We start from the raw sequence: 25559 nt of genomic DNA, 5'->3' as shown, positions 1-25559 counted from the left end.
AAAAAAAAAGGAGCCGAAAGATCGAGAATGGCGCCATGGCCACAAAAACGTACGCAAACCCAGTTGTGTGTTTAAGCCCTAAAATACATTTATTTAAGTATTTGTGTGTGTATGAGCAGAAGGAATGTTGCTTTCTTACACGCACATTGGCGTATTTTATTATAAGTCTTGAACAATTGCACACGCCAAAAAATACGCAATGATGCTCCCAACCAATGAAAGGGCTGGTCTAATGAGGTCAAGATGTGCTCTTTTTGCTGCACGATTACGCAGTGTTTCACACATCTCCTGGCATATTAAGCGCGCATTCGCACATCCCCACTGACGCAAAATCTGTGTATGTCGTAAACAAATTCACAGTTTTGGTCCGATTTGAGTGAAATTTCGCTTGAGCGTTCTTCAGCAACAGGTGACAAATACTGGCGGAATTAAAATCAAAAGCTCACCGACTTCCGCTGTAATTTTTGTTGCCAATAGCAACCAATCACAGCGCGGCTTTCATTTCTTATATTGCTGAGGTAAAATGAAAGCTGCGCTGTGATTGGTTGCTATTTCTTATACCGCTGAGGTAACTTCTATTCTCTGCTTTACTGCGTGTTTAAATTTTGCGTGCGCAAACGCGCCCGTGTAAAGCTGACTGAGTGTACTTAGTGAACAAACCCTTTAAAACATGAAGAAAAGTGATGAGATGCAACATCAGCCTATAAGCAACATGAATTACATCAGTCAGTGGGAACACCGTTTATATGTAAGAGAGTACAGAAACTGAAGAAGAAAAGCCCAGTGTGAACAATGCCAACGTGAGGTAAACGCCAGCAATAAGGGAACCTAAAATGACAGTCCTGTAACTGCCCACAACTAAGATGGCCGCTAACACGCCCCTACGTCATACGTCAGCTTCAGGCGTGATGACATTTGGCGTTCTACGCCCGCGGGATCTGATGCGTTCCCGGAAGTCTCGCGGGAGGATCTGCCCCGGGGCGGAGCGGAAGCGGCCAGAAAGAGAGAGGAGAGAGGCGGCTCCGCAGGAAACGGTGAGACCGGTAGACGGCGGGTTGTCGGGGCTTGTATGGTGGGGGTTGGTTTTGTCAGTGGCAGGAGTCTAGGGATTGGGCGGAAGCGAGCGGTATAACGGCGGGTGTGGGGTGTCATCCTGCTGCTGGGAACATCTGCTGGGTGGAGTAACATGGGAGGGCTGGGAGCTCCATCTGATGGCTGCACAGGGGGAGGATGACAGTAAAGTTATAGCCGGGGGGCGCTGGAGGGGGGCTTTGTGCTCGCCCTGCTTGTAGGAAGTGACCCAAATAGAATCGGGGTCCAAAGTGTTCACAGAGAACATAACCCAAACCGCTCGCTATGGCGCTAATATTGCGCACGCAGAATACACGATGGATACGTACAAATCACCGGCCGTCAGCGCAAAAATATATATTTTTTTAATATATTTGATCATTTTAGTTGTTCCCCCTCCCCCATCTAAATTCAGCTTACGTCCCCGCGGCGTCTCGTTGTCGCGACCAGCCGCATACGTAGAAGTTTGAATGTCGAAATGGGGAAATGTGTGTACGCTGTAGATGGCGTTGGCGGTCCGTAACATCAGCCTCCTTCTAAGGGGTCCGTTTTATATGGAGACAGCCGCCCCAGTGATTATCGCTTTCACGCGGGATCCATAACCGTTCGGCGAGTGCAGGCGGGGTGCGCGCAGATCTCTACCGCCGCCTCCGTTCACTGTAAAGCACTTCTAAAAGGAAAATGATCGCTCGAACACACAAAAGTGAATGACCATTCGCTATAAACGCGGCCAGCGGCGTACGGAAAACCGATGTTTATTTCATGCAGGTGTAAAAATCCGCGTTGGCTCGTCCGGTCAGACGGCGCTCGTTTAGCGCTTTACATTCGCTAATGGAACGATTTTCGTTGAGCGAGTCAATGCTGAATCTGGTTGCGCGAAGCAGCTGGCTGCGGCGTCACCGGCTCGCGCGAACGAGAAGCGGTTTTGCAGCTACATCACGGTCGACCATCCCAGCCTGACTGCGGGTGTGCAGAGCCAAACTGGCAGGGTTGTAGGGATTATCTGGGGCACTGACCCACAATGCACTGGGGTGAAACAGTCTAATGGAAATAGCGGGTCAATATTGGCCCCTCTTTATGGCTCCGCCTCTTCTTGTTGGGTAGACGTTGGTAATCCAGGTTCGCCCCCATGTACACTAGGCTGCCAAAAGTAACCTGAGCAAGAATGACCGTTTTTATTTTCCTCTGTTAATGCTTAGTGGGGCTCCTTTGGCCCTAATGACATTGGATACCCTGCATGGCATACTAATGTCTGATAAACTTCCGCTGGTATTTCCCTCCATTCATCCTGCAAATGTCTGGCAAGTTCTCTCAAAAAAGATGGGCACTGTTCATATTTCAAAGCCCGACGTTCCAGGTCATCCCAGAGATATTTGGCTTGGGACTCTAAACCGGCTGGTCTAATCGTGGAGCATCCATATCCAAGGCGCGTTGTCTGGAAGTATGGCCGACCATTCCCAGAGTATTACCACATAGTCAGCAGCACGTTATTGTCTAGAATGTAATGATAGCGCTCTGTGTTTATGGTTCTTGTCACTACAACCAACGGGCTGAGACCATAGTGGAACGTCTGCCGTACTTAACAGTTGGCACAACGCTCGGGCAAAAGGCGCTACCAGGTTGCCTCCACAGCCAGTGACGTCCATCTGATGTGATTCGTCGCTGTACAATGTTCTTCCATTGCTCAACTGGCCAATGAGGAGGCTCCGTGCATCGGGGTAGTTGGGCCGATGTATTGGGCTTCATGGATGGATGACTTGCGTGCGTGGCATGAACCATATATCCAGTAGCATGCAGTTGTCATAAACTAGGCTGACTCCTCCCTGTTTCTGCATCATATGTAGCATGGTTGAGGACACGTGACACGCTAATAAGACACGATCCATTCTACTAAGAGGTGTCCACATACTTCTGGTAGCAGAGTGTATGTTGTCTCTCCGCCTGTCGGTAGATGCAGAGTTCCCCATTGAACTCATCTAGTATTCAGCTAATGGTTGCATAACCGCTTCTGATGAAGAGTAAACTGTGTAGTAACAAGTTCTTGAAATAGAGGAAGGAAGTGAAGAGCGGTGGGGCTGGTGGGTTTTGCCATAGGCAGCATACTGGAAGTCGGAGGAGTTTGGGAGGGGACAGATGGCCGGCATTGCGGTAAGCTTACATAGTGGCTTCCCACGTCTAGTGGTGGTATAAATATGGCTGCCGGTAGTAAAAGCTGTTAAATTGGTTATAGAATATTGACTTTAGTGTGAAACCAGTAGTTTTTCATAAAAAAAAAAATGAAAAAATCTTTAAAGGTGCTTTTACATCTACAGATTTAGCCAATACGTAACCAATTGGCCAATATCAAAGGATGCCCTCTCCTGTTGGGGTTAATCTACCCAAGGGTGATATTGCGCAAGCACTAGCGGCTGCTGCCTGGGCTGACCCTGCAATTAACAGCGCTCATGTAATAGCGCCCCAACTGCGAGCACCTAACTTGCTTTTTAAAGGGGCATCCCCGAACTTTTTTTTTTTTTCATGAACTGCTCTCAGGATAGGTCATCAATAATTGCTCGGCTGAGGTCTGCCACGCTGGACCCCAGCCGATCCGCTGTTAGGTGGCCACTGTCAGCACCAAAATACAGTGTATGGAGTGGAAGCAGATAGTGCCAACCTCTGTGTAGTGGCCAGCGCTTGTAATTGCAGGTGCGGTTGTTATTGACTTTAATAGAGCTGCAGTTGCCAGCAGCGGCCACCGCATGTGTCAGAGCTATCTGCTTCCACTCTGTACCCTCTGTTATGCTAGTGATAGCGGGCACTCAAACAGCTGATCAGCCGGGGTCCTGGTGACGAACCCCAGCCGGTCAACTATAGGATAGATCATCAATAAAATCCAGTTTAGAAAACCTTCAAGTCCGGGTGTTGCCTTGGGAATTAGCGGTGACCTGCTTGTGGTTAGGACAGACCCCCACAGCGTCCACACATATCCTTATTTGATGTGTCAAATTGGCCAGTTGCTCAGATAATTGTCTGATCTTGTCCTAACCCTGTGGTGCATTTATACGGCATCTGACAGACAATTCCTGTAAAGAATAATTGGGATTAGTTTTCCCGCTAATTCAGTTTCTGCGGATCCTTCCATCATCAGCGGTTTACAGAATTACTCCGGCACAAATAGATACTTCGGGTTTATTTATTAGTGAAAACAATACCGCAAAGGGAGGGGAGCAGATACTGGTGGTGATATGGGGGGTACGTATGAACCGTAGAAGAGTGCCGAATAACCAGAACCCGAGAGAGAGGTACGTGATTGGGGAGCTCTTCTCCCAGATAGTAGTTGATCAGAGCGGAAATCGGGCAGCAGAGCATATTGGACATATGGAGACTTGTCCTGGTAGCGAATCTGCTCAGTAGGGTACTGGGCTGCCAAGGTGCCAACATAGGTCTTGTCGGATGTGCCTTCTGATTTGTAGGAGTCTGTATTCTCTCGATTCTGCAATATTTACAGATACCTTATTTCATTTGATGACTTTCGCTCATTGTAACATTTTTTTATTTTTTTAAACGACCATCGTTGCGTCTAACCGGACCTTTAGTGAAGACAGCGCTGGAAGTAGCTAGCGCCGTCCTTATCGGAGTGGCCTAGTTTGATTTGAATTCAGTGAGAGCTTTGTAGTACCAAACCGGGCCACTGCAATGTTGACAGCGCTGATGGGGCATGGCAAGATAGGTCTTGGATAGTAAAACTTCTGAACAACGTCTTGAATTATTCAGACTTAGGATTTCAACACAAAGACAGCAAAATCATATCTTGAGAGCTATCAAAGTTGGAAACCACTTTTGGTGAGAAAAACTGATCGTAGTTGAGGAGAGTTTTTGAAACCTTAAGATGAAGCTGCACCTATTTTGCTGCTGCCTGGTCCCACGCTGTTCTATTTTCTTCTCTGGTGATGTCATTCACATTAAGGACATGTGACCGCTGCAGCCAATCACAGACTTGCTTCAGTGTGTGATTTACTGCAGTGGTCACATGTCATTATGCTGGGATGTCATAGCTTCTGTAGCAGGAAGTGGGGTGCAGCATGGATCAGGTGAGTTAAGTATAACTTTTTTTGCGGGTTTGTTTCCCCCACACCCCCACCAGGTTTAAAAAAAAAAAAAAAAATGGGGACTAGATGACCCTTCAAAAGAGGTTTGTCTAAAGCTAAAAATATTTTTTCCCAGAAACAGCACCACATCTGGCCATGTATGGTATCTCTTCTTAAGGCCAAATGCATACGGCCGGGTCGGATTCCGACAGCGAGATCTCACAGCGGAATCGGACCCAGTTTTCCCCGGCAGTGACCCCCGCGTACCTGTCTTGACGTCTTCTTTCTGCTCTGCGCATGTGCCGGCTGGTGCACCGCCATGCATGCGCAGTGCAGAGAGTCGCATCGGTGATGACGGATACGTGGCGACTCATCACGGGACGGACAGCTTTCATTGACTGCAATGGAAACCGTCCGTTCGAGCCTGTGCGAGGCTCACACTAGAATAGGACATGCTGCGATTTTCTCCCTGCGAGCGGAAAATTGCAGTTGATTTCCGCTCGTGGGCATGGGAAAGTGTTTTGCTTATCATGTCCTATGGGCGGTATTTGCTATGGGATTCGGAGGCGAACAACCGCTCTGGATCCCACAGTGCATTTCCATCTGTGGTTTTTGGGCCTGATTCATAGAATTGCCTCGCTTCTCCACGGTCTGGGGGCCTTAATTCAATTCGGCGTATGCGTCTGCCATAAAGCCCGTTATATTTTAGGGCCCTTTTACACGGCACAATTGTGCAAACCACTTGTTAGATTGAGCTGTTTGCACGCTAGTTAGGCGTAAACGTGTGCCGTGGAAGATCGATCAGTGATCTATGGCTACTTGGATCTTTAATGCAGACCTAAAAATCCTGGATGGTCGAGGCTGCATCGTGTGAACAGGCAGCTCTTCATCTAATTTTCCATGTTAATTCTGCCTCTAAAAACCACATCAAAATCCGTGGCTGTCAGCGGGGATTTAGCCCAGTCAATGAGCAAAATCCACATGTGGAATTCTGCCGCAGACAGTCTTGTTTCCACATCAGAATTCCGCATTCTGAAACTCCGCCGTGAGTTCTGGCTTCTGGACGCACCCCAATGGTATGTTCACACTTGGCGTACTTCTGTGGTATTTCCATAGGGAATTTCCACACGGAAAACCTGTAGCATTTACATCACAAGTCATGCGGACGGGATGTCATTATCCACATAGCGCAGAAATAATCCACATATGCAATTTATGCTGCTTGTTCCACCTCTTCAAATGTGGGTGTGAAATCTGTGCCAAAATCCATATGTAATACTTGTGAATTTTGATGCTGGTCCACACCAAAATCTGCAGCGGATTTTTCTTTGCCAAAAATCTGATACGTGTGACCATATCCTGGCTGCTAACAATGGAGAAGGATTGGGCATGTTGGCAGTGGCTTATTGCTCTATCGTCCTGATAAACGTATGCACCACCATACTTAAGTAAAGGTAAAGTCCCCTTGTGCAAGCACCGAGTCATGACTGACTCCTAGGGTCACGTCACGTCGTGACGTCTTCTTGGCGGGGTGGTTTGCCATTGCCTTCCCCAGTCATCTCCCCCCCCGCCTCCCCCCCCCCCCCCAACAAGCTGTGTACTCATTTTACCAACCTCTAAGGATGGAAGACTGAGTCAACCTTGAGCTGACTACCTGAACCAACCTTCAGGTTGTGAGTGAGAACTTAGGACTGCATTTGTGGGGCCAAATAACTGTAAGAGGCTGGTCTTTAGATTGATTTAGTCATTAAGCTTATGCTGTTGCCTATCCTAGAGCTTGTCATATTGATTGGTCAGCTTTGATCACCGGATATCCCATAAGCTCCCCGCACGGTAGCCCCCGTATTGTAATGTGGTTTTGTATATGGGAAGAGCCATACAAACTGGGTGGCTTCTAGTTTTTCTATGAAGCAGAGTATTGCGTCTTTATGCTCCCAGAGTTGTTTTCTAGCCCTGACTTGATAATCTGAAAAATCTGCTTATTCAGCACTTGTCATGTCCTGAAATTGTTGGGTAAATTGAATTCTATGAAGCCAGATCTACCGTACAAATGCTGATGTGTTCTACATAAAGCAGAGAGCTATTCTTCACAGGAGGGTAGAACTGTATGCAGAACTGTTGTATCTGGAGTTGGCAATGCTGGAATAGAAATTGTCAATATCCTTTTTTTTCCTTGTGCGTGTGTTTTTAATTTTTTTTTTAATGTTTATTTGTTTTTTTTCTCTTGCCTTGTTTTTTTTTTTGCTTTTTAAAGTGTAGTTGCTCTTTAAAGGAAAGCTGCCATCAGTGACCCCTTAAACTTAAGTTGCTCATACACATTAGATTAGATTGATTAATGTGTTTTGGAGGTCTCCTAAATGTCCCCTGATGGCAGGGAGCGACAGAAATGGGCGAGCCGAGCAATTGACTACCGCCTTAGGTACTTAAGTGTCTCTTCTCGAATGAATCTGTAGGCGTATAGCAGTCCATTTTTCTAGTGATCAGCACTGTATCATTCATAAACTCTTATAACACATCAGAAGTTATTAAAGGGCCACTCTGACGAAAACTCAATCTTCCATGCCCCCACCCTCACCTTTCGTAGGGTCCCTATAACCTCACACAAACTACGATTTGGATTGAAAATGAATATCTTAACCCAAGCAGATGTGAGCTGGTCTGATCTACTTGGGTTGAGATATTCATTTACTAGTCGAATATCACATGACCATATGAGGCAAAAGTGGCGGAGAGCTTCAGATGGAAAGAAGTAACTAACCAAAGTAACACTATAGCTCACATATACTTGGGGGGGAATAGGTACATCATGAATTAATGGAAAACAAAATCACCAAAGTTGTGCTTCTCTGAATCTAGTTTATAGTTGGTCTATTCCAGGATCCAGTATTTGATCCAACATTGCCATGGGCTCACTGTGGAGAAACCCCAAGCAGTCCCCACTCACCCCAGCTAATGGCCGTTTCTGTATGGTAGGCCATGGCCAGCCAGACATTGTTCTGTGTGAAATATAGCTACTTCACCAATGGTCATTAATGTAGTAAATGGATATCTCGAGTCAATCAGAACGGGTGGCAACCTCAAAGTAACCGTCTGGTTGTAGGACAAAATTCTGTCCTTCAACCAGACTATGAAAAGGATGTATTACCTGTACTTTTTTCCACCCATATCTCCTTTTCCAATCACCTATAGAGCATTGGTAGTGTAAGGACTTACCAGTGCTCTGTCATTGCCCAGAGCCGCTCATGTGGTCAGAGCCGTGCATCGTGTAGTTAGAAAATGGTGGCAGTTTTGGCAGCCCCCAAAAAATAGGATAATATACAACCTCCACTCTCATGTCGGAACAGAATTTTGCCCAGAGGGTCACTTTAAGTCCAACTTTCACATTAGAAAAAAGTGATCCAAATCTGTCTATTTTCGGCTTACTGACCCCCAACTGTCACATGTGTAAGAAGGGGGACCTCCCAGTGTTTCCCTAAAAGATGATTGAGCAAGGAGAGTAATTATCTGGACACACAGGAGTCGTCGGATGGCGGAATGGAACTTTTTATTGTGTTCTACTTACAATAAGATATTTTAGGTTTGGATTGACCCGTTCCTCAGGTTTTAGTAACCTGTCTCAAGTATAACACTATAATGTAAAATAGTTTCCCTTGGAAATGATTGGAACCCCAACGGCATTGCATTAAAGGGGTTGTACCAGAATTACAAGTTATTCCCTATACAAAGGATAAGGGCTAACCTAATCGATGGGGGTCTCACTACTGATCCCAAAAACCTGGGTCCCATGTCCCCCTCTCTGCAGGCTGCATTCCCCACAGTAAGAATGAATGGTGCACTGCCGCTTCATTCATTTTTATTGGAGCTATGGAATGCAGCAAGCGCTCGGGTAGTTCCATCAGCCACACTGAAACGAATGGCCCGCCGAGCATGCACACCCGATGGCATGACGTCGGCTCTCCTCATCTTGCCAAACTCGAGATGCTGTTTGGCACTCCTGCAAGGAAGTGAGGTCTTATATAGAGAAATGTTAATCTTTATAAGGGACAATTATTTCTCGTCGCCAACTATAGCCTTTATTTACATAATGGGGAAAGTGCACAACGTAAGAGATAATCCGCCGTCTTCTTGTAATCGAGTCCATTAAGTCTTTGTGTTGTCCTTTATGTTCACCCACTGCCACAACTGGTCCATGCGGGAAGTAACCCCTAAGAATAGTGGAGAACTATGGATGATGCCCACTTGTCGGTTTGATATGCTTTTTTTGCAGATTCACTTGATTTGGCAAGAAATGAGTATAGTCTGCAGATACATAGCAGTTGTACCCCGAGGCGCCCGTGGGCTGCCGGTGACACTCGGCAGAGGAATGCCACTGTCGCAGTACTACTGCAGGCTTCAGCTCGCTGGAGGGAAGCGGCATACACGGGTTGTCAGTTTTTTTTTCCCCCTACTTCTGGGATGGCTTCGTAGATCCAGTTCAGCTTTAGATTGTCGCCCAACTTTCCTGGTTCTCGGACCTGAATCTTGCTACTTGGGCAAAGAGTATTGTCACATAACTATGCTCTGTTCTTAGAAACTTTAGACATTTACAGCCCTGCAAGGACGGTGTTGGTACTTATATCAGTTGTTGCAGTATTCCAAATAACGGATTCCGCAAAAAAAACCAAAAAACTTGATGAAACTTTTTGGTAAAGGGGTTTCCGATATTTTAAGTAAACTGCCCCAGGATAATTAATGGTATAAAATAACTATTACGCCATTTACTCACCCTTTAGCTCTCCCTCCAGCACTGCCACTCCATTCCCTTCTAGTCCTCCGTGTTACCGGAAGTGATCACGTGACTTCTGCAGCAGTCACATGTTGTTCATGCACACATGACCACTGAAGCCAATGATTGGCCGCAGCGGTCATATGAATGATGAATGTGATGCCGTCCCTTCCTGCAGGGAGAGTTAAGGGGTGAGTAATACATTTTTGATTATTATACCATTACCTACTCTACTTTTTTCAAAATTTTTAAAAAAACAACCACCCTGAAATTTAGTAGGAAATTGTCTTTAAGGAAAGGCGTACACTACCCACCTGAGGAACTCGGCGTAACTTTCATCGGACAATGTGCACTATAGACGGACACAGCGGATTGACTTGTACTGGGGTTCCCTATTTTGCGTCTTTGAACAAGATGTGCCGAGAATTTTTTCATCTTTCCATATGGAGAAGCATCCGTATCTATAGTCCCCATAGGTTGTAATGGAGCCATGTGCTGGAGGTGTAATACCCAAAAAGTGTGCCGAAAGCTTAATAGATAGCCAAAAACAAAAAGGAACTTTTTAGGTAATCCAGTGAAATCTGCGTGTTACCAGGACACGGTCTTCTCAGCGGAGGGGACATGAGGAGGCAGGAGACGGATGACCAGGGAACAAATGTTCCCCATGATAAATCAGCAGCTTTTGATGTCCTTCTGGCGACAGATGCACCCGCGGGGCCGCCGGACCCGTAATAACTTCATATGACAGATGCAGCTTCCAACAGCAAGAGCCCTGCAGATCTCTGTTCTGTGGATTAGGAATGTGTGGCCATTCTGCTGGTTTTCAGTCTTCGGTTTGTGCTGTTTTTATTATTTAATGCACTCATCCGTGTCGGTAAAAGTTTTTTGTTTTTGTTTAGAGCGCTGCACTGACCCCCTTTTTCTTCCTCTGTCAGGTTGTTAAACTTTATTTTGTATTTTTCACTCTGCTTCACTGAAGTTCTAGATGGCAAATCTCCCCCCCCCCCCCGTTATGTGCGGATGCGTTCCCTACTTAATTACAGGCTAATGCACACGGGCGGATTTTCCGCAGCGTGATTCCGCTTGGAATTTCTGCTGTTGCGCTCAGCCATAGAAGTCAATTCGTTTCCGAAATTCACAAAAAAAATGGCGTCATGTCCTGTTTCAGTGCAGATCATGTGCAAGAGGGTTCAATAGATCTCTATGGATGCAGTTTTTCTCGCAGTACGTCCGCGATGACACTGCGGATGTACTGCGATGTTGTAAGTGGATACTTTTCAGGTTGCTCTAGAGAACCAGGAAGTAGGCGTGCGTTTTTTTTTTTCCAGCACACGACAACCCACGATCTATCACAACCACTTTTATTTATAATCGCAGTTCTTCCGTAAATCTGCATGAATCCGTATCGTTTGTGTAGTCGGCCTTAACCCTTTCCAATCCAATTTGTATCCTGGTTTTCCTAGGGGCTTACTCTTTTTCTGCCATTATATGTTGGATAGAGCCAGTACTGCATGAGGTGACACCTTGGCTAGGTTCCGACAGCAGAGAGGCTGGCAATATACAGTAAGAGAACCCCGACGGACGTCTTCCAACATTGGAGCTGTACAGCCTTAAATCATAATGTCTTCAGAGGTCAGACAGTGGATTGGAAAGGGTTAAGCTTTTCTCCTGTGAGCAAAGGGTTGCTTAGTGATCAGCTGCTATAAAAGGGGGCAGACTCGTCTGATCATACGTTTCCCAACTCTGCCGGAGCAGAATTCACTCCTGTGCTCCTTATTACATCCGTATTTTTTACGCACTTTATATGAAGAGCTAAAACTCCATTGGTTGGATTTTGCATTTGGGAGTTTTTTTCTTTATATGCGCGTGAGTCGTACGTACAAAAAAACAAAAACGCGCAATGTCCTATTTTAGTTTGTATTACGGGCCGAAATAGCCCATTAAAGTCAATGGGATCCTTTAAATATGCAGTGAATGCATATCAAATCAATGGGGCCTCTTTGCATTTTTTTTTTGGCACGTGTGAAAAACCTAATGATTGTGTGCAAAAAAAAACCCGCAATAAGCAGGGGAAACGCGCGGTTTCTGTCTGTGAAAAACTGCGTAGTTTATGAACCGAAACTAAATACATCCTTGTGAATGAGCCCTTAAAAGGCTGATAGAATGGTTCTCCAATGGGGCAGGAGTCAATTTACTGTAATGGGGTATATAATAATAATCTTTATTTGTATAGCGCCAACTTATTCCGCAGGTATATGGAAATGGGTTGTCTTTATGACAAGACCTCTTTTAAAGGGAACAAGTCACATTGATAATGCAGTCTGTTCCACGGGCAGCAGTTGTGGAGCAGGAGTCAATTCATATATAGTCCTTGTAGGAAAAGATCCAGTATTACTTGTCATATATGGCTATTGAGGTTACATGTAGGAGTCAGCTGATTGGTCCTACTCACTGACAGCCATCTTTTTATGCAGAATCTTTGATAGGACCGCCCACTGGACTCCTAAGCAGAGATTTAGGACGGTTCCCCTTAAACTGATTTGTATTTCTGCGCACTTGATACTAAAGCTGGCTGATTACACTTCTAAGAACTTTAATAACTGTTTTGTCCCCCACTTTCCCAGAAAGAGACATTTGTTAAAGGGGCTAAACACGGCTGCGCTGGGAACACTGCTAGAAACAAGGTGGCTGGGAGGACGGGTCTGCGGAGCGCAGCAACAGTCTGTGTGTTGTCCCTATGTTTTATTGGCGGAGTACAGATGGCCACAGATCCGTTAAAGTAAATTGATGTATTCAGATGGGTTTTTTTATGCAAACTTATTATTATTGCACATTAAAAAAAAATTGCAGCATGTCCTCTTTTGATTCATATTGACAGGCCAAAATTGGGTCTGAAAGTCTATGGGAGCATAACCCCCTCAGCAAACACTGATGATGCATGCGTATGTAACCAGGAGACAGTGAGAATAACAAAGTGACACCAACTCTGCCGCCTTGAATCTTTCTTTCTTTTTTTTTTTTTCTTTGCATGAGTGAAAAATTGATGGTGCGCACACAAATTATTTTTTTCCCTTTAAAGCTCATGCGCAGCAAAAACACATGCGAAACACAGCAGATTGAGACATTTTTCCACAGGCTGAGGCTGACATACACCTGTGTGAATGAGCCATGATGGACACAATAAAATACAGTAGTCAATGGAAGCTGGCTGTCACACTATACTTGTGCTACAGCGGAAGCATCGCGTGAATATGCGTCATCCGGCACTGCCGACGCGCTGTACTGCGCATGCGCACCGGCCCTCCATGCAGGACGTGCATGGCGGATCCGATCGGAGTATGAGGGTTTTAGGGAGCGCCGTGGCGGATTCCGCTGGCACAGTCCGACACGGTGGGCATGAGGCCTAAAACAAGGTAGAAAAAAAAGAATGAATTAAAGCTATAGACTACAATATATAGAGTCATGGCTCTTGGAATGGGACAAAAAACTGAAAAATGATTAGGGTGCAAGCGGGCTTCGGCCCTAAGGGGTTAGAAAGGGATCGAACCTGAAGATTAAGTAGTCGGGGTAGTAAGAGGCCAAGAAGTAAAGAACACCTCTGCTTTGCTTGAGTAAGTGGTGTTTTTTTTTTTTTTTGTTTTTTACATTTTAAGAAACTGTTGTTGGGGGTTGCTGTAACCCCTTCATTGCTGGTACCATAAACCCCTGCTTACACACCCTTTTCCTGTGTGTGGGGCGATGGTAGATTAGCGCTCGCTTCCTGTACTGTTCCTGTGAAATGTGGGGCACTTGTAGAGCAGATCTAACGGGATGGTACCTACAGGTGGGGCAGCCGGCAGACTGATGCAGGCTCAGTCATTCTATGGGCAGCGGGTGACGTGTGGGCAATCTTCTGCTGAAACGACATTATGCCACACTCAGAAGCTTCCTTCAATTACTCACTGTTTAATTACTGACGTCTGCATTTCCTTCTGTGTTTTTTTTTGCCAAATGACAGTAATGAGTCCTAGCAGAAGTAAGAAGGAGAATCCTTCCCGAACGAGGCTTCCTCCTGCTGAGGTCTGCTCTCATTCACACAGGGAACGGGTAGGGTGTAGAAGGGCCCATTCACACCCGCATTGGGGCTATACAAATGGAAATAATCTGATCAGGTTTATCCTATAGATTGCAGTGGGTTTAAAAAACAAATACAAAAAAACCCACTGAAAACAAACCAAAAGCTCTCATTTAGCATTTGTTCTGTTTTAGTTCAGAATTTTTTTTTCCAACTTAGCTGCATTTTTTTAATTTAAACAGTACGGAAGCGAACTGAAAGTTTTCTGTTTTACTTTACCCTTTTTTTTATTTATTTATTTATTTTTTTTTAAACCCATTAAAGGCAGTGTGGGGGGTGGGGAAAAGATCCATTTCATCCCTTTTTAATTTAGTTTCTGTGCTCCAAAAATGGAAGAGACAGATGGAGCTCCATTAGGGCTTTCCAACACGGGTGTGAATGTACCCTACAGGAGTACATATTAACCCTTTCCATTCCAATTTGTATCCTGGTTTTCCTAGGGGGGCTTACTCTTTTTCTGCCGTTATAAAATGGCGCTATCTGCTGGCTAAAGCCAGTACTGCATGAGGTGACACGTTGGATAGGCTCCAACAGCAGAGAGGCTGGCGATATACAGTAAGGGAACCCCAACGGACGTCTTCCAACATCGGAGCTGTAAAGCCTTAAATCACAATGTCTTTAGATGTCAGACGGGATTGGAAAGGGTTAATGGCCCTTTTACTCAGGACAATTATCGTTCAGAGTAGGTCAGACTCCTGAGGGGTTCGGGAGCGATAATCGTCTCGCGTTAACGCACGCAGCGACTGAGCGAGAGTTGTTCAGGTTCTACATGCATAAAGCTGAACGTCGTGCCGTTCAGCCACTTTTGAATGACCGTCTGCTTACTGTGATTGGAGGCAGGTGGGAGGAGAACACTCTGGCCCGTTCCACCTCCATGCGAGCGATGCCTGCGGTACTCGCTCCTGTGTAGTAGTGCAGGAGCGAGCATCACTGAAGCAAGCCCCCGGGTATCGTTTTCCTAACCGCTCGTCTCGTACAAATGGGGCATAAATCCATAGATATTGTGAGCATGTTAGGACCGCTAGGTTTCTCATGCGCGTATGTCAGGCGCATGCACCTCCAATATGGACAACTGTCCAGGACTGACCGTCGGTCTACCAACCTCAACTTGGAGCATAATGGATCCATATGATGCCTTGAGCTTGGGTCAGTAGACCTGTGATCGGGTCAGTAGACCTCTTCCATATTACTGGTGCATGATTGTGCCTGTAATCCCCTGCATCTGCACAGAAAATCCACAGCATGTACAGAACAAGCCATGTGGATGCAGCTTTAACAAATCTAAGGCCTCATGTCCACGGGGAAAATCAGGCCCGCTACGGATTCTACATGGAGAATCTGTAGCGGGTCCCTCCTGCCCCGCAGACATGAGGGCTGAAAATAGGAATTTAAAAGAATTTACCCATCCGGAGCGGTTCGGGAAAGTCTTCTCTTCCTCACGGCCGGATCTTCTTTTTCGGCCGGCGGATGAACTCGTCACGGCCGCGGCACGTCGCCGACGTGCCGCGCGCATGCGCCGGGCACATCCGCCGAAGCAAGGGAGATGCGGCCGTGAGGAAGAGAAGACCTTCCTGGTCCGCTCCGGATGGGTAAATTCTTTTAAATTCCTATTTTAGGTCTCCCGCGGATCCGGACGGCTTCCATAGGCTTCAATAGAAGCCCGCGGGAGCCGTCCCCGCGGGAGACCCGCATGAAAATGGAGCATGGGCCAGATTTTTTCATGCTCCATTTTTTTTTTAAATCACTTTTATTGACCATCCGCGGGTATTTATCTACTCGTGGGTGGTCAATGCATCCCTATGGGGTGCGGATCCGCGGGCAGAAGAAGAGTTAAAATCCGCTGCGGATTTTAATTCTTCTTTTGCCCGTGGACATGAGGCCTAATCCACAAGGTGCGGAAAAATTCAGTGCAGAACTGATCTGCGGTACGGATTTTAAATCCGCAGTATCTGGTTTGCTTACTGTGGATTTTCACCGTGGATTCAACCCTTTGCTACACAGATCTGCAGAATTTGGTTCACTTGTCGCTGCTTAGGCTGGCTTCACATGGGGCGGAATTTCCGTACAGATTTCCGCTGGCAAACTTAAGCCCGAGATTTGCAAAAATCTCTTACACGCTGCGGACAGTCCGTGAGATTTCCGCGGAATTTATGCCCCGTGTGAACCCAGCCTAAGGCTGCCTTCACACTGGAGCGAAAATTGCGTGAGATTTGTGTGTTGCGAGAGTTCTGGCAGGTCTCCCATTGAAAACAATGGAGGATACTCTGATCTTCCACCGTGGTTGTCGCCCACAGCAGGAGGATTGCTTCTTCCCTAAAGTGATGTGAGGCTGTCCTCAGGCCTCATGTCCATGGGCGGCAGCCCGCAGCGGAATCCCACCCTGCCCGTGGCAAGAGGGCGTTACTTACCCGTCTGGATCCTTTGCATCACTGTGCGGGTCTTCCATGTTCTCCATTGCAGATGTGGCCGCCCCACATGCCCAGTGGAGTGTTTTTGTATTTTTTAAAACTTCCTGCTTTCCCGTGGGATCCGCGGCCCGCCTGTAGTGTTGGCTGTGGGTGTGCCGCAGATCGGACGGGTTCCGTTGACTTCAATGGAAGCTGTCCGTGCGGGACCCGCACCAAAATGGAGCATGCTGCGATTTGCTTCTTGGGCCCAAAAGGTCTGCAACTCACATCCGCATGCTTAAATTCAGCTGCGAGCGCCCATGATTGTCTATGGGTGGCTTAAACTGCGGATCGTCCGCAATTGAATTCCGCCCGTGGACATTGGGCCTCAGCGAATTCACATGGGGGTGCGATATGAGGCCAGGATTCATGGCCCAATATCGCACTCGCCAGTGTGAAGTTGGCCTAAGGCCGTTTTCGCATGGTGAGAATCTTTTGCGAGATTTGTGCGTTGCAAGACGCACAAATATGAACCCCATTCTTTTGAATGGCGCCATACACATGAGTAATTTATTTATTTTAATTTTATTTTCCGCAACGTGGAAAAAAAATCGCCTTCTGTCCTATCTTTGGGCGTGCCCTCGCATTGCATATTGTTTTCAATGGGGCCGGTGGCAGCATCGCTCCTGTGCTGAGCGCACACGGTGTGATGCAATGTCTTCCCATTAATGGGAGACACTCCGCAATGGAGAACGTGGATTTGGATTGCTGATGCTACGGCTCCGCATGCTGATCCGCCTCATTAATTGGGACTAATCAACGTGCGGACATTCTGCCACTTTTTTTCTTTGTCAAGAAGTGATAAATTACTACTTTTTCCACAATCCGGGTTTCAAATCTGTGCATGGAAACAATCCAAGGCAACAGCGTAAATGCCGGACAGAACATCGCAACGTAAAGCCCGGCTAAATCTGAGCTCACGGATGCTTGTTTACAAAAAGTTATAAAAGAAACCACAAACCCAATTTCAGTTAAATGTGCACGGACCCTTTTTGTATTACATAGGTTTTTTGGGGTTTTTTTTTTTTACAGATTATGTAAAATAATCCTTTTATCCTGATAGGTCTTAGTATAAATAAAGGATACGCTTCTTGGCTTATCAATAGGTCACGTCTCTCAGCAGATGGGATCGCAGTCGGCTCCAAAAGAAGGCGTTTCGCACCCCTCCCATAAAATGAATGCACATCCTAAACAGATGGTCAGGGACTCAGTAACCGGCCTGGGACAGGGGCAGAATACTCCGAGCGTCCAGGCCAGGAAGAAGAAAAACTCATCCAATAAGGGGTTAAAAGTTAGTATGCTTTATTTTTTTTTTTTTATGAGGAAGTGAGAATTTTAACATAACTTCCAATTAAAGGGCCAACGTTGCCTCCTTCTTATGCAGGATTAATCCCCCACAGCGCACAATAAGGAGTCTGTTCCCGGACTACTCTTTATTTGGTTCGCAAATAGTGAGCTAAAAAAGTGCATTAATATGCAAGCGCAGTAGAAGTGCGTGGAGACGGCTCGCTTGGATTTTTCTAAATGGTGTCTTGTGACTATATATTAGAGCTTATTGATATAAATGTCACCAAAAAGTCCAAAGTACTTGAGAGGTGGAGACGGAGCCGTGGATTACAAAACTATACATAGCAACGAGAACGCTAAATTCGGTACGCTTGAAATAAAAGGGGTTGTTCCCCTGTGACCACCAATGTCTACGTCCTGATCGTAGAGGGGGCGTCCCCTGCCCTGTACCCCCCCTCTCTATAAGGGAGAGTGGGGATCTACTAAGGGTGGCTTCACACAGGACAAGTTGCTCCAAAGTAAGTAGTCACTGGAAATAGTCACTAATAGTACAAACAACTGTTGTTTGTATGCTTTTGCACAGAGGAAGAGGTGTTCACTTGTTTTTCGATTTCGCGATCATTAAACAAATTGTTGAGAGCCTTTACACAGGCCAAAGTATTGTTGGTTGACAAGTTAGGGGGCATGAGGTTCTTCGGTGGCTGCGTAGTTGAGATTTCGACCTCTCAACAACACACACGTTGATTGGCATGTCCATTGAGCGCTCATAGATGTGTGCAAACAGGGTTTGAGGGAATCGACAAAAGACCCCAGCAGCAAGTGTATCTTCAAGGACCCAAACCAACCAAAGATGAGTTTTCATCAACTCAGCAGTCCCTGGTGGTCTTTGAAAGATCTCTCGCACTTATTTGTGTTTTCGAGAGCCAATGAGCATTAAATGGGAGGGCAAAATGTTTCAAGCGTGGGAATCAACGGGCATTGGTTGGGAGGTGTGAGACAAATAAGTGCAGACCTCTCTCCATCACTGCCTTAGTGACTGCCCATACGCCTTCTTATGGCAGTCGCTAATGGGCCTGCAAATATGTCTTTATGGTGGTGCAGGTCTAACCCAGCACAAGTGTGCCATGCTGAGAAACGTCTCGGCTCTGATGTCTACTAACAGCTGAACACGAAGAAACCTCTCTTCCTGATTGTTTAACCTCTTCCATGCTGCGATTGTAAGGTGCCAATGAGCTCCCATGGTAGCCAAAGACTTCGGAGTCTGTCTTGTCGCTCAGCCTATCGGACTTTGCTTCCGGCAGAGTCTAGTAAGCTGGCGGTATATGCCTAGCACACTGTATTATAGAAGTAATGCAGTGTACTGTGCTAGTAGCCGGACAATCGCGTCTTCAAGTGCCTTTTGAGGGACTTAAAAATGTTTTCTAAAAAAAAAGTTTTATTTTAAAAAATCCCGTATAAAATGAAATTTCCCCACAGGACCAATAAAATATACCCCTTATTGGTATAGCTGCATTTGTGACGGCCCGAACAATGAAAATATATTTCTTTATCCCACATGGTGAACAGGACCCCGACTGCTCAGCTGAGCGGGCGCTTGTTGTCGGCGCTGCGAATACACAGAGGTCAGAACGGAAGTCTACGCGTTGACCTCTGTGTAGTGGCCGGCGCTTGTAACTGCAGGCACGGCTCTCCATGAAGTCAATGCAAGCTGTTCCTGCAGGTACAAGCGCTGGCCACTACGCAGGGGTTGTCACGGAGGCTTCCGCTCTGATCACTGTAGATTCGCAGCGCTGATAACATGCGCCCACTCAGCTGATCTGTTCGGGGTCCCGAGCGACGGACCCCACTCCATCAACTATAACCCATAAAACAATGGAGGTATTTGCTGTCCTCTACCCTCTTCCAAAGTAAAGAAGAAGAAGAATAATAATTTCGACAACACACATACCCATGCTATTAAAAATACAATTTGCCTGCAAAAAAACAAGCCTTCAATAAGCTGTCGGCCAAGAGAAAAAAAAAAGAGGCCATTCAATATATTAATGAAAAATCTAAAGAAAATAGCTTGGTCATTAATCCCTTAACGCGCTCTCACATAGTTATGTCATGGAGGATTCGGGTTTTGTATGAAGGGATCGAGGTTGATCCCGCTCCATACAATGCGGGGGCCGGCTGTTTCTTACAGCCAACACCCGACTGCAACAGCTCCGATCAGCAGTGCCGCTGATCGGAGCTATTAACCCTTTAAATGTTTGTTCATTCTCACAGTGGCATTTAAATGCCCCAATATGTGTTGAGTTGTCATGACAGCTGGGCGCTTTCTAAAAGCCTGTGGCGCGGCTTCATAGATTGATTTTCAGACCACTAAATAATGCAGGAGCGATCAAACCATCGCAAAGTTCATGTTCCCTAGGGGGACTAAAAAGAAAATCTAAAAAAAATGTAACAATTTAATAACCCTCTTTATTCCATATCTATGATAAAAGAATTTAAAAAAATATATATTTGTTATCGTTGCGTCCATAAAAGTCCTATCAAAGTAACGCATTATGGTGAATGTTGTTAGGAAAAAAATACACAACACCAGAATTACGCATTATTTTTTTTTTTCCTGTTGCCCTATCTCTAAGAAAATATGTAATACAAAGCGATCAAAAAAAAGTCATATGTACTCCAAAATGGTACATATAAAAACTACAGGATGTCCCGCAAAAAATGAGCCCTCACACAGCTATGTCGACGGAAAAATTAAAAGGTTATGGCCGTCACAAAAAGGCGGCAGAAATTTTTCTACATTTTTTTTTTTTCCAAAGATATTTTACACGTAGTACTGCAAAAGAAAAAAAACGATATCAACAGTATTGTAGTAATCGTACTGACCCTTAGAATAAAGTTATGCCATGTTTTCTGCAGTGTCTGCCATACAAACAAGACCCACATTCCCACCCCACCCTACACCAAAGATGGTGAAATTTTTTATTTTTTTTTTCTGTATCTCTCCACTTAGAATTTTTTGAATGTTTGTTTTTTCAGTACATTAAATAATTCCGTTGAAAACTACAACTCATCTTGAAAGAAACAAGCCCTCAGACAGCTACGTTAATCCACGGAAAAAAAGAAATTTAAAAAAAAAAAAGTGCCACGTCCTTAAGGGGTTAAGGTGCAAAATAGGACCAACTAAGGGGTTAATCAGCCAGCTTCTATTTTTAGGTGAGCTGAAACAAAGGGACTAGTGAACAGATTCTGGCTCGTCGCCCAGTTGGTGGTTGTGTTTACACGGAACAACGGTCTATTTGAATGATGGTTGTCCAGTGTAAGGCTACCCTGCACAAAGGGTGTTTCTGGGCACTCTTGTAACATATAGCGACTAGTTGAAGATTTCACCGGCGACAGCCGCTCACCACGGGCTTCTGAAGCTAGGCCTGAGTCAACCCGCCATACCTCACCAACGACTTTCACCCTAAAAAAGTACCTTTACGTACCTCGATATGAGCACAGCTACTGATGAAGTGTAAGTTGGTTAGAAAGTACCTCGGTGGCGGCCGATATAGACATAGGGCTCCATTTATCAGCACTGTCTAAAAGAAATATCAGTTTTCTGAAAGTGCTGTGGTAAAATACAGTGCGTTTGGGTCGCTGTTACACAAGAGCAGTTAACGCTCCCGTAATGGCACCAATAGCGCTTGTAGGTTCAGCCCAGCAATTGTCGGGAAAGTGCAAGCACTATCAGCACTTGTGTAATGGCACCCTTAGAAGGTTGTCGGGTCAACGTGTATGAAAACCCTGCAACTTGTACTTCTCCAGCATCTGGAAATAATCAAGAGCGATCCACCTTAAGTGTTCCAAGACGCTAACTGGTTCTTAATCACAGCTGAATAAGAAACTGTTTTAGGTTTGAAATACATAAACCAGGGGAAAAAAAATAGGGATCGGCTTTAACCATTTCTGGGTGCTGAACTACTGCAAGTTGCAGGATTTTCATGCATAAAATGAGTAGAGCCATTCCATTACTCATTCAGGCTCCCTAATGCATAATCTGTGCAAGCACTATTCTTGAAAGGCAGAGCTTGAGTCATCTCGGTTCTCTGAGGCGATGGTGTATATCGCTGACGCTACCTCTTGACTCACTTGGGAAGGAACTCAATACTGGATCTATTATTTTTTTTTTTGGACATGTGCATTGTAGGAGAGGCGCACTCACTTCAGTGGACTTGACTGGTAGCTTTCAGAGAACCCTGCAACTACCTTGCCCTTACTAAAAGTACCCCCTCCCGTTGCCTCGGGACAGGAGTGGGGTTACCTGCCGTTGTTCTTTGCCATCCTTTCGATCCGTGAGCTGTTTTCAGCCATCCAAGATGGCAGCAGCAATTTTTTAAATGCCAAATGCACACCGTGCACCACTCTGGTGTTGTATCTTGACGCCGCTGGAAGCTAGTGGTTTGACAGGAGGAACGCCCCTCTCACACCCCCAGCTTCCTATAGGATCCAGACGGGAAGGTCCTAGCTGCACAGTGGGCATTGATTAGTGCCAGCGCTGCAGGCTTAGGCTGAGGGTTAGTTGTCTTCGTAGGCGTACATTATTACATGTAAATGTTGGCATGTTTGGCAGCATTAACATCTAAGAATGTAAGGCTACGATGAAAATTAACCCTCAGGCTAAGGATGTTGGCCAGCCACAAATCAGTACACACTCCGCAGTGATCCGGCTGTCAGGTCCGTGCCACCCGCCACCTCCATGTTCCCTGACGCCGGTTCCCTCACTCACCACTCCCTACTGTTGCTGCAGCCTGCAGATGTGCTTCACTGACAGGACAGCCGCCTGGCCGGTGGCCGTGTCTGTGTTGCATGCTGGCATCTGGCTGTCACCTCTGTGCTGGCCGCCACCTCAGGGCTCCATAATGTCAGCTCCCCTGCTCTTCGGTCCCAATTGTCCCTACAGGCTGCGCATGTGCTTCACTGCCAGTACATCCGCCCGGCATGTCTGTGCTGCGTCCTGCCATCCATCCTGTCACCACCGTGCTGCCTGCTGCCTCAGGGTTTCATTATGTCAGCTCCCCCCACTCTGTGCGCTGCTGCTGGCAATCTTTTAGTGGCCTTTCAGGACCTACAGGGCAAGCAGCTGTGCAGCCAATCACGTTCAGGGGGTGTCACCCCCTGTCAATCTTGACTCCACCATCAGTGCCTGGTGGCGTCAAGATACAATAATGCCCACTAGTATTATTGTATGTTGACTCCAACGGAAGCTAGGGGTTTGACACCCACTCTGATTGGCTACTGCTGATGAAATAGTGCCTTAGTAGTCTAACACTACCAAATGCACTGTAGGGATTAAGTAGTCTGAAGACTACATCAGCCGTCTTGAATTGCCGAAAACAGGACCTCCCAGTGGATCGGAGGGTCTGTAGAGAACTACTGCAGGTCATATACACCCGTCCACGTCCGGTCTTGAAATCGGAGGGTCTCTAACGTCCCAGTAACCATTGTGTGGATGGTGTTTCGGCCAAGAAAATATCCAAAGTTACCACAAATGATAATTGAATCCACTATTGCGTCCTCCAAAAAAAAAGACAGAAGCTGAAATCAGGTCCAGAGTTTGTACCATTTGTGCTATTAAAGTTAGTGGCTCTGTTTTTGGGGACTCAAGCGAAACCCCCTGCCGAAAACACTCAATGGAGAGCTATAATGCAGAGTGAACCTACTCTTAGTGGAAGCTGAGAACATCTGCTGCTCCCCCCATCCAGACCAGAGTTCAGGGGGCCACCGGCTGCATATTTGCTCCCGATCCCTCTTGCACGGTTTCTAGTGCTCTAGTCTTTGTAGCCGGTGGTAAAATGTTTACCCAAAGGATATTAGCATCATAGATGTACAAGCATTCCCCTCGCTATTGTTGCCCAGGGCATTGAATCGGACCTCTTGGTTTCGTGCTATAGAAGTGTTTTTTTTTGTGGAGGGTCTTGTTCTTCTCATCCAGTCCATATTATGCCACTTTGTTAGCTACCAAAGCCTCGGTGAGATCTGCCTTTTATTCCCAAAGTAATGGTTTCTAGGCGAGTGATTGGCCACATTGTCATGTAGATGAGCTCCGCGCACAATATACCATCTCCATTCTGTGGTGGTGACAGCTCCCATTTACATTGTTGTTCTGCTGTCCAGGTTTTGTTGTATCAAATGCCCGAAAATTTTAATGAGAAGTCCGTTCCATTAACATGATTAAACTTCCTCCAGTTTCTGTTCTTGCTCCCATGCCGGCGCAAAACCTTTACTGTCCGTAATTTATATCACGCCTCCATATTCCACCACGCAGGATACATTGATTCATATCAGTCCTTGTGCTCAGACTTGGACTTACAAACCATGATGCAGATGTGAACAAAGTCTATCGTCGATGGAAGGTGCTGAATCCGTCATGGAATGGACAGACCTCATTGACTTACGGCGGGGCCGCCGGGTCTTACCAGACTGTCCATTGTTTGGATGGGAAAGATGGCACCACATGCATGGATACCCAACAGTGAAAATCAGATGATTTTGTTTTTTCGGCTTCCATTTAAAATGGGGTTGTCTTGATGAGAAACCCTTTTAACTAAGATTTATGAGCATCCTAGACCCTTAATTTTTACAGTTGGAGGGGACTCACTCAGTTTGCGGATTTTCACTAATTTTACATCATCCATGGATGGCTCAGTGACTTGTCCAGATATGGGCCATGGCTTTTAAGTAATATATCCTGGAAAAGCAGTAGAAACCCTTTTGAATAGTCATGATGGTGGAACTGAGATTAGGAACATAGTGATCATCCTACGGTTCTACTATGTTGGCTATTAAAGCGACCCTTGGGTCACGGACGAACCAAGATGGCTGCACCGCTTCTCTGTCTACTTAATAGACTATTGATAATGCACAGTGTGCAAAACACTACACACTGCTCTGATTGGCCGGTGCTGCTCACATGAGCAGCATTGGCCAATCAAGCAGCTTGTAGTGTTTTAGACTACTAGTGCTCCACCAGTACTCGGTGTACATCAGATAGTCAGAGAAGAGTTATGGTTCTCTTATCTTGTTCTTAAAGTGGCCCTCTGGTCGCAGACTATCTCAATCATCTGAGACATATTGATTGTTAAAAGGGGTTTACCTAAAGCTGCTCGTTGGGGATATTGTTGCCTACCGAACAGCTTAGTGACAACGGTGCTTGTCTGAGCACCACGGCCTCTTCAGTGTTTACCAGGCACAGCGCTGTACATTGTTTTAGTGGCTGTGCCTGGAATAGCAGCTCAATCTCTCATCCATTCGAATAGAACTGAGCTGCTCTCAGGCCAATGAACATGACGTTACATGCCGGAGAAGAGGCCATGGCACTCATAGGGGGCCCCGAATGGTGGACCTCCACTGGTCTGATATTGAAGATCTCTGCTGAGGATAGATCATTAAGGTCTTAATCTCGGGTGGCCACTTTAATTCTAAAATGGTTTTTGCTTTAAAAAATATAGAAAAACAACATTAGGGAAAGATGCGCCCTTTAGTCAGAATGTGTTTTGGGGTTCAGAAATCCGCAGAAGTGACAGTGAGACGCTTTAGACTGCAGCGCTCCACTTAGACGTCTGCTATCATACCATCGCACTTACGTATTCTGCCAGCCTGGCCATTAGAAGCTTCACTTGGATGATCGTCTGACCACAGGGGTGTAACCGTTGACTCTCCTAGACAAGTGGTTAATCCTCCTACTTACCTGGATCAGCATCGTTCTCCGGTAGTGATAGTTTTATTCTGCTCTCGCCCATCTCTCCTCATTTTGTTGGGTTTAAGGCTTT

The 25559-nt window shown here is 46.0% G+C and overlaps 1 protein-coding gene across 2 annotated transcripts in view; it reads left to right on the top strand.

The window, feature by feature from the left end:
* Window positions 1-923: 923 nt before the first annotated feature.
* GRB2 (growth factor receptor bound protein 2) overlaps window positions 924-25559 on the top strand; it is a 39764-nt gene continuing 15128 nt past the window's right edge. For both annotated transcript variants that reach the window (XM_066587939.1, XM_066587938.1), the window contains exon 1: window positions 924-1034. The gene's annotated coding sequence lies outside the window, so the exon portion shown is untranslated. The remainder of the gene's footprint in view (window positions 1035-25559) is intronic.

The sequence above is a fragment of the Eleutherodactylus coqui genome, chromosome 13 (genome assembly GCF_035609145.1).
Source record: "Eleutherodactylus coqui strain aEleCoq1 chromosome 13, aEleCoq1.hap1, whole genome shotgun sequence".
In the NCBI taxonomy this organism is placed as follows: domain Eukaryota; kingdom Metazoa; phylum Chordata; class Amphibia; order Anura; family Eleutherodactylidae; genus Eleutherodactylus; species Eleutherodactylus coqui.
This window is presented reverse-complemented; position numbering and strand designations above follow the sequence as displayed.